The sequence below is a fragment of the Parus major genome, chromosome 1 (genome assembly GCF_001522545.3).
Source record: "Parus major isolate Abel chromosome 1, Parus_major1.1, whole genome shotgun sequence".
NCBI lineage: Eukaryota > Metazoa > Chordata > Aves > Passeriformes > Paridae > Parus > Parus major.
Window position 1 is genome coordinate 44067048 of NC_031768.1, and position 11161 is coordinate 44078208.

The 11161-nt window shown below is 34.7% G+C and overlaps 1 long non-coding RNA gene across 2 annotated transcripts; it reads left to right on the plus strand.

Moving 5' to 3' along the window:
• Positions 1 to 1027: 1027 nt before the first annotated feature.
• On the plus strand, positions 1028 to 10894 carry LOC107200162. 2 transcript variants are annotated; one of them, XR_001519534.2, is made up of 5 exons: positions 1028 to 2097; positions 4220 to 4303; positions 7583 to 7680; positions 8853 to 8911; positions 9515 to 10894. It is a non-coding gene; the product is annotated as an uncharacterized LOC107200162 (long non-coding RNA). The 2 variants fall into 2 exon arrangements; XR_004497299.1 differs by having other exon boundaries at positions 8853 to 10894.
• The last annotated feature ends 267 nt before the right edge of the window (positions 10895 to 11161 follow it).

Genomic DNA, 11161 nt, shown 5'->3' on the forward strand with positions numbered 1-11161 from the left:
TATCTTTCTATAATATAATTATTAGAGGTGAAGGCAACACAAATTGTGACATAATATTGAAAAATAATGTAATGTTTCATAGATTTATAAGCAAGCAGACATTTCAACCGGTCAATTAAAATATTGTTGAATTTTTTAAATTATAAAGTTATTTTAGCTCTAATCAAGTTATGTATCTAAACAGCCTCAACTGTGTTGTCCTTCTCTGGCAGAAATATTATGCAGCATTGTGACCTGGTTTTTTATCTCTGTAAACGTATGTATACTATACATGAAAAGCTGAATCAAAGTAAAAACATATTTCAATCAATAAAAGATATTTTCAATATTAACTGAAATGTTGATATTTCATCTTTTAAGGTGGAAGCTTTGGATGCCTTCTACCTTGAAGCTTTTTCTGTCATCTTTGCTTTCATCTTTCAGGTTCAGAAATTTTCTGTGATGGGAACAGTGATGTACTTGGAATTATTTTGTAAGCTGGAGTCAGTAGGACACAACAGAATGCTGACCTATTATGTAGTTAGCTACTGCCTGTAAGCTTTCACACATTCACTTTGGGGTCCTACAATGAGGTAGATTTAGTTGGTTTTTTTTCCATTGGTTGTTTGGGTTTTTTTTATTAAATCTGAGTGAAAAAATTCCTTGCTAAGAGAAATTTTCATTTCCCAAGAATTAGCACTTCGTCAATTTTTTTCTAGATTCCTGATCTTCTCTAATGTCTTGATTACTTTGCCTTTTGGAAATATGAAGATCAGTTTAAAAAAGCACTAAAATGAATTTAAATATTATTTGATTAACAAAACTATTTGGAGTGGATTAACATTCTTTGTTAGGAAGACGTCAAATGACGTTTTTAATGGCATGTTCTACTTTAATAGCTTTGAAGCCTTTGATCTTGTTTTCATCTCATTAATAGCTGTGGTATTTGATAACAATATTTTGTAATAAACACGATCAGAAAAAAATGTTTTTTGATATCTTTTAAATCCTTTATTTCATTACAAATTAAAACTTTTCAAGACAGAATCAGTTTGTTATGAGCATTTTGGATGGAGTATTAGCTGTAAAATCCTAGTACCACGTAAAATAAGACAGGACATGTTCTCAAAAGGTCATCAAGACACTGTCTTCCCTAAAGATTACTATTCTATGCTAAAACTAATTTTTGTTTAACCTGCCCCATTGAAGTCTACACTGACTGGAATTTTTTAACCTCTTTACGTACTATTTCCATTATCCATTACTTCTATGTTTGAAAAGATATTTCCAACAGCATCTTTGCTTCATAGCTTGTAGATAATTTGATTTAAAGGATTATGTATTTCTGTTATCAAGAATTTTGCTACTGAGTGTGAGGCTTGTTTATAATAATCATACTCTATTTTTGAGTATTACCACTTGCTTCTATTGTGCCTCTTCATTTTCTGATAATACCTTTACCCTGGGACAAAATTTACACATTTTCATTGGCCTTTATTTGTCAGTTGACAGTTATCAAATAAGTACTGGGGGGAAAATAAACCAAAAACAAGGAAAGAAAAAACAAAACCCTACAACCCATAAAAAATGTGGCCCTGAAGTTTTTAGTTAGCACACATCTGAAAACTAGAAACAATGTATGCAGGCGATATATGAATATGCAGCAGACCATGAGAAATGATCCTTTATTTTCTGCAAAGACCAGCAAAAACAAATAAAGCAAGCTTGCTAATTGTCTGTCTGTCTTATATTTTCCTATTCAATACAAGTTTCAGGATCACTGCAGCTTGAATTTTCTTTGCATTACTAGATGGAATACCAGAAAAGACATAATTAAAAGGGTCGGGGCAATAACAGTTCCTGTGTTAAAAATCAATGGCATTACCACTTAGCTGTAAGTGACTAACAAGACCTTCAATGTTTTGCCACAAGTTTATCACCCCCTGAGAAAAAACTATTTGAGCAGTCAACTTTTTTCTCTTTAGATGGTTTCAAGTAAAAATTCGGAGTTACGAGCCTTATTGTACTGTACTGTGAACACAGAATAATTCCTGCAGAGAACAGTTGAAGTAAATTATGTTAGTTGGTTGCATCCCAGTGAGACAGAAGCAAAACAAGGTAACAATGCTTATTATTTACATTGGTAGTGTGGCTCTCATATATTACAACCATCTGCTACTCAGAAAGACAGGAGTGGGACTGGTATCAATGGAATTATATAAACTCATATCTTCAGTGTAAATTACATCTTTTGTTGCCTTGTGAGTTTTCGAACAGAATACATTTACTTCTATAAGTCTTTAAAAAAAACCCAAAAAATAAACAACAACAAATTTATTTCCAATAAATTTTCCATAACTTTGGAGTGCCTGCTTTGATATCAAGATGTTTATATGTCCAGGTATCTCATTTTAGTTTCTTTTTTTATATTAAAAACATACCTGAAGGTGGTATGCTATTAATATATTTATCTGAGAAGGAAAAAAATAAAATATAAACTTATGTAGAAGATTTTTGTTCTTGCTGGGAATTTTACAGGGATAATATTAGTGTATTTACTCATTTAGTGTAAATTTTATTCTGAAAATACATTTTCTCTTGTTCACTGATACTTGTAGCATGCTTTAAAAAATATTTCATATTCAAGCCGTAAAACATGACTTTATATGTAAATAATTATATAGCCCTTCTTGATATTAGTTTACTTGTGCTACAAGTGAAGAGAATGGGTGGCAAATGGATGCTAATTTCTGTATTGAAAAAAGATATAGGAATAGAAAAGAAATAACAAACAGCTTTATGAAAAAAACAGGCTAAATAGGAAGAAATAGATTAAATACATGGTCTGTTATAAACTATTGTGAGAAAACACAAGTTGTTTTGAACGGTAAGAAAATTTTACAAAGGTTCTAATAGATAGAGTTACTGACCTCTAAAAAAGGTGTTGAGCTGCAAACTAGAAAAGGAGGAAAATCTGTAGATGGCACCAGGACTAGGAATTAGCCTGCTACTTCCATTAGGTTAATTCTGAGCTTCAGTTGAAAAAAACAGAGTTGGATTCTAACAATTTTCTCCAAGGAAAATGAGCTAGTCAAGTACCAAAAGACAGTCAAGAGGAAGACAGCTGTGTGATGTTGAACTGTGATTGGTTTCTCTTCCATTACAAACTGCTTTACAATGGGTTTTCTCAGAAACTGAGACTACCTGTGGAGAGCCAGGAAAGAAGATTCATAATGATACATACAAATCCATTCTAGCTTTGCTATTTAAACCTTGGTATTTTGTGATCTACAATTGCCTTAATCTGCATTAAATTGTATAACATATTTGTAATATATATAAATTTATATGCCATATTTTACAATGGTTTAGCCTGAGAGAGAAACTTAGTTAGTTTTATTAGAAATGTATATTTGATTTAGATTTCCAAAATGTCTAATCTTTAAGAAAAATTAGAACAGGAAGGAAGAAGTCTTACCCACTAGTATAGGGGATTTCTCCAGACCTTAGCAGAAGGAAAGGCTTGCTGTTCTCTTTTCCCCACTATCATGAATTGATTCATTTGTTTTGATACAAATTTTGTAGCATGAACAACTTAGAGTGATTTTCCAGAAGCAAAAGGCTAAAAATTGATTGCACACAAGTAATGGTAGTTTCAGTTTACATGATATAGAAGAGATCAATCAGGGGCAAATATCTAGTGGGTTAGTTTCAAAATAATCATGGAGTTTTAGCCTATTTTAGCTATGGTATGTACATTATAAATGTACTCTATTAATAAACACTGTGTATACCACATCAACCAGCCCACAGGCTAAGAAGTCAAAATTGGTGTTTGATGTTTACATATAGAATTGAGTAAGAAATGTACTTACTGTACTAATGGGTTTAAACTAAGATTCCCTATTAGTAAGTCATATTCTCTCATATAGCCTGGGGTGACACTAAACTGCAATATAAGTAATATTTGCTTTACAAATGTAATCACTGATGAATAATGGAAGTATAGAAGATTAAATATGATGAAACAGTACACTGTGTATCTCAAAACCAAAAAGATCTCTGACTTACCTAAAGGACTGAAAATTTAAATTTAATGAGTTTTGGAAGCTAAAACAATTGCACATTTTATTGAATACTTGCAAGATTTCATAGACTGTTTATGGTATGTACATGTAAAAAAAACAATTATGAGACTGTGCAAAACTGTTATGGGTCTGTTGTGATTTAATCCCTGTAGGCATCTAAGCAGTACAGAGCTGCTCATTCACTCTCCAGCAGTGGATGAGGAAGAGAATGAGAAGTGGAAAAATGCAAAAAACATGTGAGTTGACACTAAGGTAGTTTAATAGCTAAAGAAAGTTGTGCATGCATGTAAAGCAAAACAAGGAATGAATTCGCTCCTTCCCATTGATAGTTTTCAACATTGTCCAGGAAAGCAGAGGTCCATCTTGCATAATGGTTACTTGGGAGGATAAACAGCATTGGAAAATCCCCATCCTCTTCTCTTTCTCTGTTGCTCTTGTTGATGAACCTGACTTCACATGAAATGGAATATCACTTCTCTTGGGGTCACCCATCCCACCTCTGTCCCCTCCCAACTCCTTGTGCACTTCCAGGTTCCTCACTGGTGTAGAATTTTGAGGGGAAGGGTAGGCCTTGATGCTGAGTAAGTATTGCTCAGAAGTAGTTAAACTATTGATGAGTTATCAGCATTGTTTTGGTAACAGACCCAAAACACAGCACCATATGACCTCTCATGAAGAAATTTAACTCTATCCCAGCTAAAATCAGTACAGGTTAGAAAGATAAAATTAATCAGAAAAATATTTTGTGTTAGTACATGGCTTCAGCATTCACTTAAATATCCATACTGCACAGTAAGTTGTTAATCTACCTGCAGTCCAGTCTGGCTTGTGTTGCCTTTTTCCCAACCTGGAAATAAAACTCAAGATAATTTTAGTGAGGAGATAATATAAGAGCAGATCTTTATTTAAAAGCCTTCAGGGGCAGTTATGGAAAGATGTCCACAAGAGTCCACCCCTACAGGGAAGAGTATGTTTATATAGGTTTTAGGAAATTAGCATAATTGCTAGAAATCACCAGTTATGAGGACAAGAGGTGATGCAATTCGCCCCAGGTCAAGTTCCTTCTCTGGAGGCCCCCCCACTTTGGCATTGGCTGTACCTTGTCCATGAGAATGTATCTCAGAGAGCTGACCTTGACCTAGGTTCCCAGAAAGAGCCAAGATAGCCTAGAGCCTTGTACCTCCTGGGGCTTGGAGTTCTGGAATTTGTTATGTCTTTTTGCCTAGAGAAAAGCCATGGAAAAGTACTGGGAAAACTACTCACTAATACAATAGACTACAGAACTACAAATATATGTGCAAAGAATATAGAAAACATAGAAAAAAAGGGAAATCCCAAGCCAGCATCACTTGAAGTGAGACAGTTCCAAGTTGGTCTGTTGAGTTACTGAACTACTAAAACAAATCCAAACCATCTTCTGCTGTAGGCTACGTAGCCTGTTCTATCTCATGACAGAAGTCTCTGCCATGCTGGAATGGTCCATATTTTCACTGAGAGTTTAGTTCAATTTATTTCAAATCCCCTATTGTCTCTGATACATTTTCCTATTTTGCTTTTTATGTATATGCTCATCTCTCATCTCTTTATATGGTGCCTTTGAGTCTAGTGTTTAGCTTCATTCTGTCAACAAGTATAGTCTGTTATGCCACTGTCTTGGATATTGGTCTATAGGTCATAAAAAATTTATCTTAAAATAGAGATAGGATGCCACATAAATAGACCATAGCAGTCATCACTAATTTTCTCACTTCTGCTTTGGTACATCTAATGAGCTGATGTAGATGAACTTTTTTTTAAAACAAAAACTTCTACCAAAGTTTATTATCTTCATTGTATCATAAATCAATCCTCTATTTGAAGATTGACTATTTTGCTATAATTAATTTTGATGAAAGGATAAAAGCAAACTATAGCACAAACGTTCTCCACTAATTTTTATTCCAAGTTCAGCATCAGTTTAGTACTGCAGATTTCAAATACATGACATTAAAGATGAATCAGGTTTATTATCCAGAGCAGCTGTTTGAGACTGGAAAAAATACCACGTGACTTTCAAAACCAGACCTAGGTGGATTGGATTGCTAAGCAAAATAGAAAACAACTTCCACGCATGCATCTAGTGAAGACAGAAAGCCAAAGAGCTCTGTTCAGCTAGTTCTGAGAGTAACCATTAAATCTGCTGACTTAGGCTCTAGGGTACAATATTAGATTTATTGTTAACTTCTAAAAAGTTTTGTCTGCATTCCTAAATTTCTCATGCAAACTGGTTTAATCCAATTGACAGTTTTCAAATCCTGGTCCTCAAAAAGGGCAAGGAGGACCCAGGGAACTACCTGCCTGTCAGACTCACCTCAGTCTCCAGAGAGGTGACAGAATGCTTCATCCTGAAGGACATCATCAAGCACATGGAATAGAGGAAGGTGATCACGAGTAATCAGCAGGGATCCACCAAATTGAAATCATGCCTGACCAACCTGATTGCCTTCTATGATAAGACAATGGGGTGAATAGATGATGGGAGAGCAGTGGATATTGTTCTACCTTGACTTGACCAAGGTTTTCAAAACTCTCTTAAAATTACCGGCAGGGAGGTCACTCTGTTCAGCATTAGTGAGGCCACATGTGGTGTGCTGTGTCCATTTCTGGACTCCTCAGTACAGGAAAGACCTGGAGCTCCTGGAGCAGCTCTAGCTGATGCCTATAAAGATGATTACAGGACTGGAGCATCCCACATGTGAGGAAAGACTGAAGGAACTGGTGTTTCTTAGCGCAGAGGAGATGACTGATAGGAGATATTACCGATGCACACAAGTACCTGAAGGAAGGGCGGCAAGAGGATGGACCCAGGCAATAAGAGCGGTGCCACATGATAGGACAAAAGGCAACAGGCAGAAACTGGAACACAGGGAACTCCATCTTAACATGAGGATCACTTCTTTACTGTGCAGGTGACCGTGCACTAGAACAGATTTCCCAGAGAGATTTTGAGGTCTCCCTCACTAGACACAGTCAAAAACCATCTGGATATAAAATGTGCTCTGGGATGACTCCTCTTGAGCAGGGACTTCCAACCTGACCTAGTCTGTGAATCTGTGATTTTATGATGTCTTTTCTCCCATTTATTGTATAAACTCATTTCAGTTTTGCATTTATCTTATATATCACTGTTTTCAATGGATATATTTTTGGACATATCTACACTACTGAGTAAGTCTCTGGAAAAACTAGAAGGTGTTTTCTCACCAGGTCTATGGGAACATGCACACAATTTTCTTATTTTTGTTGTTTAAACACATAAGCAGTGCTAACATTCTAATAAAAAAAACAAAACCCACTCTCAAGGGCCTATGTCACTGTGATCAAACAAAGTTATCTAGAAGTAGTATAGTATCTACGGTAATTACCTAGTAAATTACAAACTAGGCAGAAGGAGTTAACTATATAGGAAATTTTAATTATGGTACTTATTAAATTTTTTAAAATTACATTTCTAATATTTTTTCTGACATATGCAGATATAAATAATGTATCTGAAAAAGGTAGAAGAAGGAACAGATCAAATCAAGGTACAGACATGGGACTGCTTTAGTGTGTCAAGATTCCTCCAAAAACTGTAAGTTTTTGCAAACTGAAAAAAAGGTTGACAAATTTGATACTTCAAAAGGTACTGGAGTACATTCTGTGCAAATAAGAAGTCTGCCAAAGTATTTGCAGAATGGAATATCGTCTGTTGGTTAAATATATAGTCATTCATAAGCTACTAGAAATTTAACTGGACATAAATTAATTTCTGAATGCATTTACTTGATTAAATTTTGTTCAGTGTCATTCCTCCCATAAAATCATAGATTTTGGTTCAGATAAGATTATGCTGATTTAATGTTATAAGAAACATCTAAAAGACATTCTTTCAGATATAAGAAGAATGGTGTTCACAGTTTTTGTAAGAGACTGCCAAATTTTAAACTGAAACATAACAAAAATAAAAAGAATAATTTTAAAAAAGGAATAATAGGTTTCTAGAATCATGCCAGCCTTAGTTTTAGAAGCAGTGTCTAGACATGAGAGATTGTCAGTGTCAATAAAGCCAGAATGAAAATTGAATCAATAAAGCTTATGCTTAGCCTCAAGCATTTGTTTAAAATATTCTAAGGGGAAAGCAAAATTGGATTGATTTGATCTATTCTGAATTTACAAATAAATTTTATAAAGGAACTGCAGGTTTCCTTAAATACCTACATATATCTCAACTGCCTAAGGATATGTACTAGAACATAATTGTCATCCTCCTGGGTAAATTTTTTTCCAGTTCTGTTCATGAATGATAAATAACCACTAGATAAATCAGGTATTTACTGCTTAAATGGTATTCCTCCTGAGGGAAAGGAGATACCACACTTGTAGTTACAACTAAGCATATATATGTATTTCCTCATTGAGAAATTAAATAAGAGAACTTTGATAAATTAACCAATTTGATGTTGAAGATATAACAGTGTTAGCTACATCATTTGAAGCTTCCTTGCATGACTTTTTAAATATTGTTCTACTATATATCTGGGAGCTGGAAAAATAAGAATTATATGTCTGAATTACTCCAGGTTTTGCTCAAACGACAAAAAACAAAAGCACGGAAAGTCTTCCATTTTAAATTAAAATATTAGGTCACTTCCACAGCTAGAACAGTAACTTGGTATGTCTATTTACACACGGTCTTTTATTAACTGTACTTTATGCTTTTGAAGGCATAAATAAGTAGATAAATCTTTTTTTTTTCTCCCACAGGGGAATCCTTGCAAAAACAATCTAATAAGGTTAGCTGGAATTACAGATGTCTGTTTACAGTAAGTTAACATATGTGTATAGAAATGTTAAACATTGGAGGATTTTCCTTTGATTTGCTTGTATATGCATCAACTTATCTGTGCATAATAAGACCTTTCTGTGTGCCAGAAAGCCTTTGATGTAAACAGCAGCTATTGGAATACTTTTCTGTTACCTTGGTTTGTACAATACCAGCTCTTCAAGGGAATGCAGTGGTTTAGCTTTAGAACATTAAGAATGTGCTGCAGCTAAGGTACTAACTGCTTAAGGTGACCCAGAGACTGCTTTACAATTCTGGCATACTCTTAGAAAAAATAGAATGCCATTTTGCTGTGAGGGTTGCTGAACCACCAAAAAGAAAAAAAAAAAATCAAACTAGATTAAACTAGCTTGCAGATACTTTCTTAAAAATATTCATAATACCCCCTATATGAATACTTGTAAGAGAGAAGTGGTGCTGTAATGGAAGAAAGTCTGGTTATTCTATTTCCAGGCAGTCCTTAGCAGATATCTCCCAGTCTTTCTTGTTTTAATGACCCACTGTGTTCTTTCTCATTTCTACTTACATCTTCCAGCATTAACTATTTTTAATGTTCATCAATAAAATCTCTCATTGAATACAGGCATTCTTGAAGAGCTGATGTCATAGAATAAACTCAGGATCACAGAGTGCACATTCAAGTAGAATTTAATCTTACGTCATATCCTTTCTCCCATTATTTTTGGAAGAGTTTTCAAATTTCCTATGGCCTATATCCCCTATGAGTTCTTCTAGTGGGCCACAAAAATGCAGCCTTTCATATAAAATTTCCTCCATTCTTGTTGTGTTACTTTCTTAGACAAAGTAGATGTTGGTTAACATTTTTTTTGTTAGGATAGGAAGGGCAGCCATTGGCATTTTAGTAAGTAACAAACCTGCATTTCAATGTGATGTAAACTATTTTTTCCTTTTGGTGAATGCTTGTTGTGTTTCAGCATTAAATGTGTCTTGCACCAAACTGTACATTAAACTGTAGGAACACTAAATAAGATAAATACAACTAGTTCATAACTAGTTTCTGAATAAGTATGTTTACATTGCTCAGTAATGGCACATTCTAGCCAGATTTACACTATAAAAGCTTGGCCATGGATCTTTCCTGTGGCTCTATTGTGGCCCTCCAGTCTTAATATGTATCAACAGAAACATCAACAGCACTCTGGAAAAACGTGGTATCTTGAGAAGAATACAGAAAATTGAAAATTTTCTCTTACTATAACATAATCCAGCATCTCATGGATGGGTCTTGGCAGTACAATAGCAATCCCTACATTACCTAAAAGTGCAAAAGATGTGCTAGACCTTTCTTCACAGTTTCAGTGCAAAGGTATAGGAAACTGAATTGGAGTTGCTGAAATGCTACTGTTCTCTAGTTAAGACTAAGTGAAGAAATCTCCCTTAATACCCTTCTCCCTCTTTCCCAAGCTTCTTTTTCCTTGATCTGCCTCAGCCCCCTTTCAGTGTCTTTACAATTTGCCCGAAAGATCCCCTAAGTCTTCAATATCCCCACAAAGTCCTTAAACATTCTTCTGTAAATTTCCACACAATTCTCAAATACTCTTTGTCCTTTATACTATAAATCTAAAGTCCTCATAGGCAACAAAACTCTGGTCTGCAAAGAATTCTGTGAAGAGAATGTTTTTGGTTGACTACTGCTGTATGGAACTCACATCGGGGACAATCTTGTTGTTTGCCTTTGTTAGTCTTAGACCAGCTGGTTCCACATGGTCCATTTTCCTTGATTAGATTCCTAAATTTTCTCCACCTGCCATTGTTTATCTGACCTTTAATGGATCTTTGTATTTTTGACCCTTATCAATGTAACATAGTACTATTTTTCTAAGGATTAAACCTAATCTATAATAATTCAGCTGTTTAACTAAAGAAAATTAAACCAGCCAGCCAAAAGCAAATGGAAGAAAATCTTTGTGAAAGACCTCAACAGAAAAAGCATCTGGGGAATAAATGTATCCACAACCCCTATTATCTGTCTTTTCAGGTTCCTATTAGTTTTGGCAGACCAGGTTTAATGTGCTTTTCCAATCCCTAAATCACCCAGTCTTTAGATGCTGAGTTTACAACCTTGACATGGACCCAAAGGGGAGGTTAATAACACAGTATTGTCTGATCTATATTCTGCAAATTTTGGGAATTATCCATCTGAGGTGCAAGACTTTATTAACTAAACACAGATATTTAATTTAGGATATGATGAACTGTGCTGTGAAAG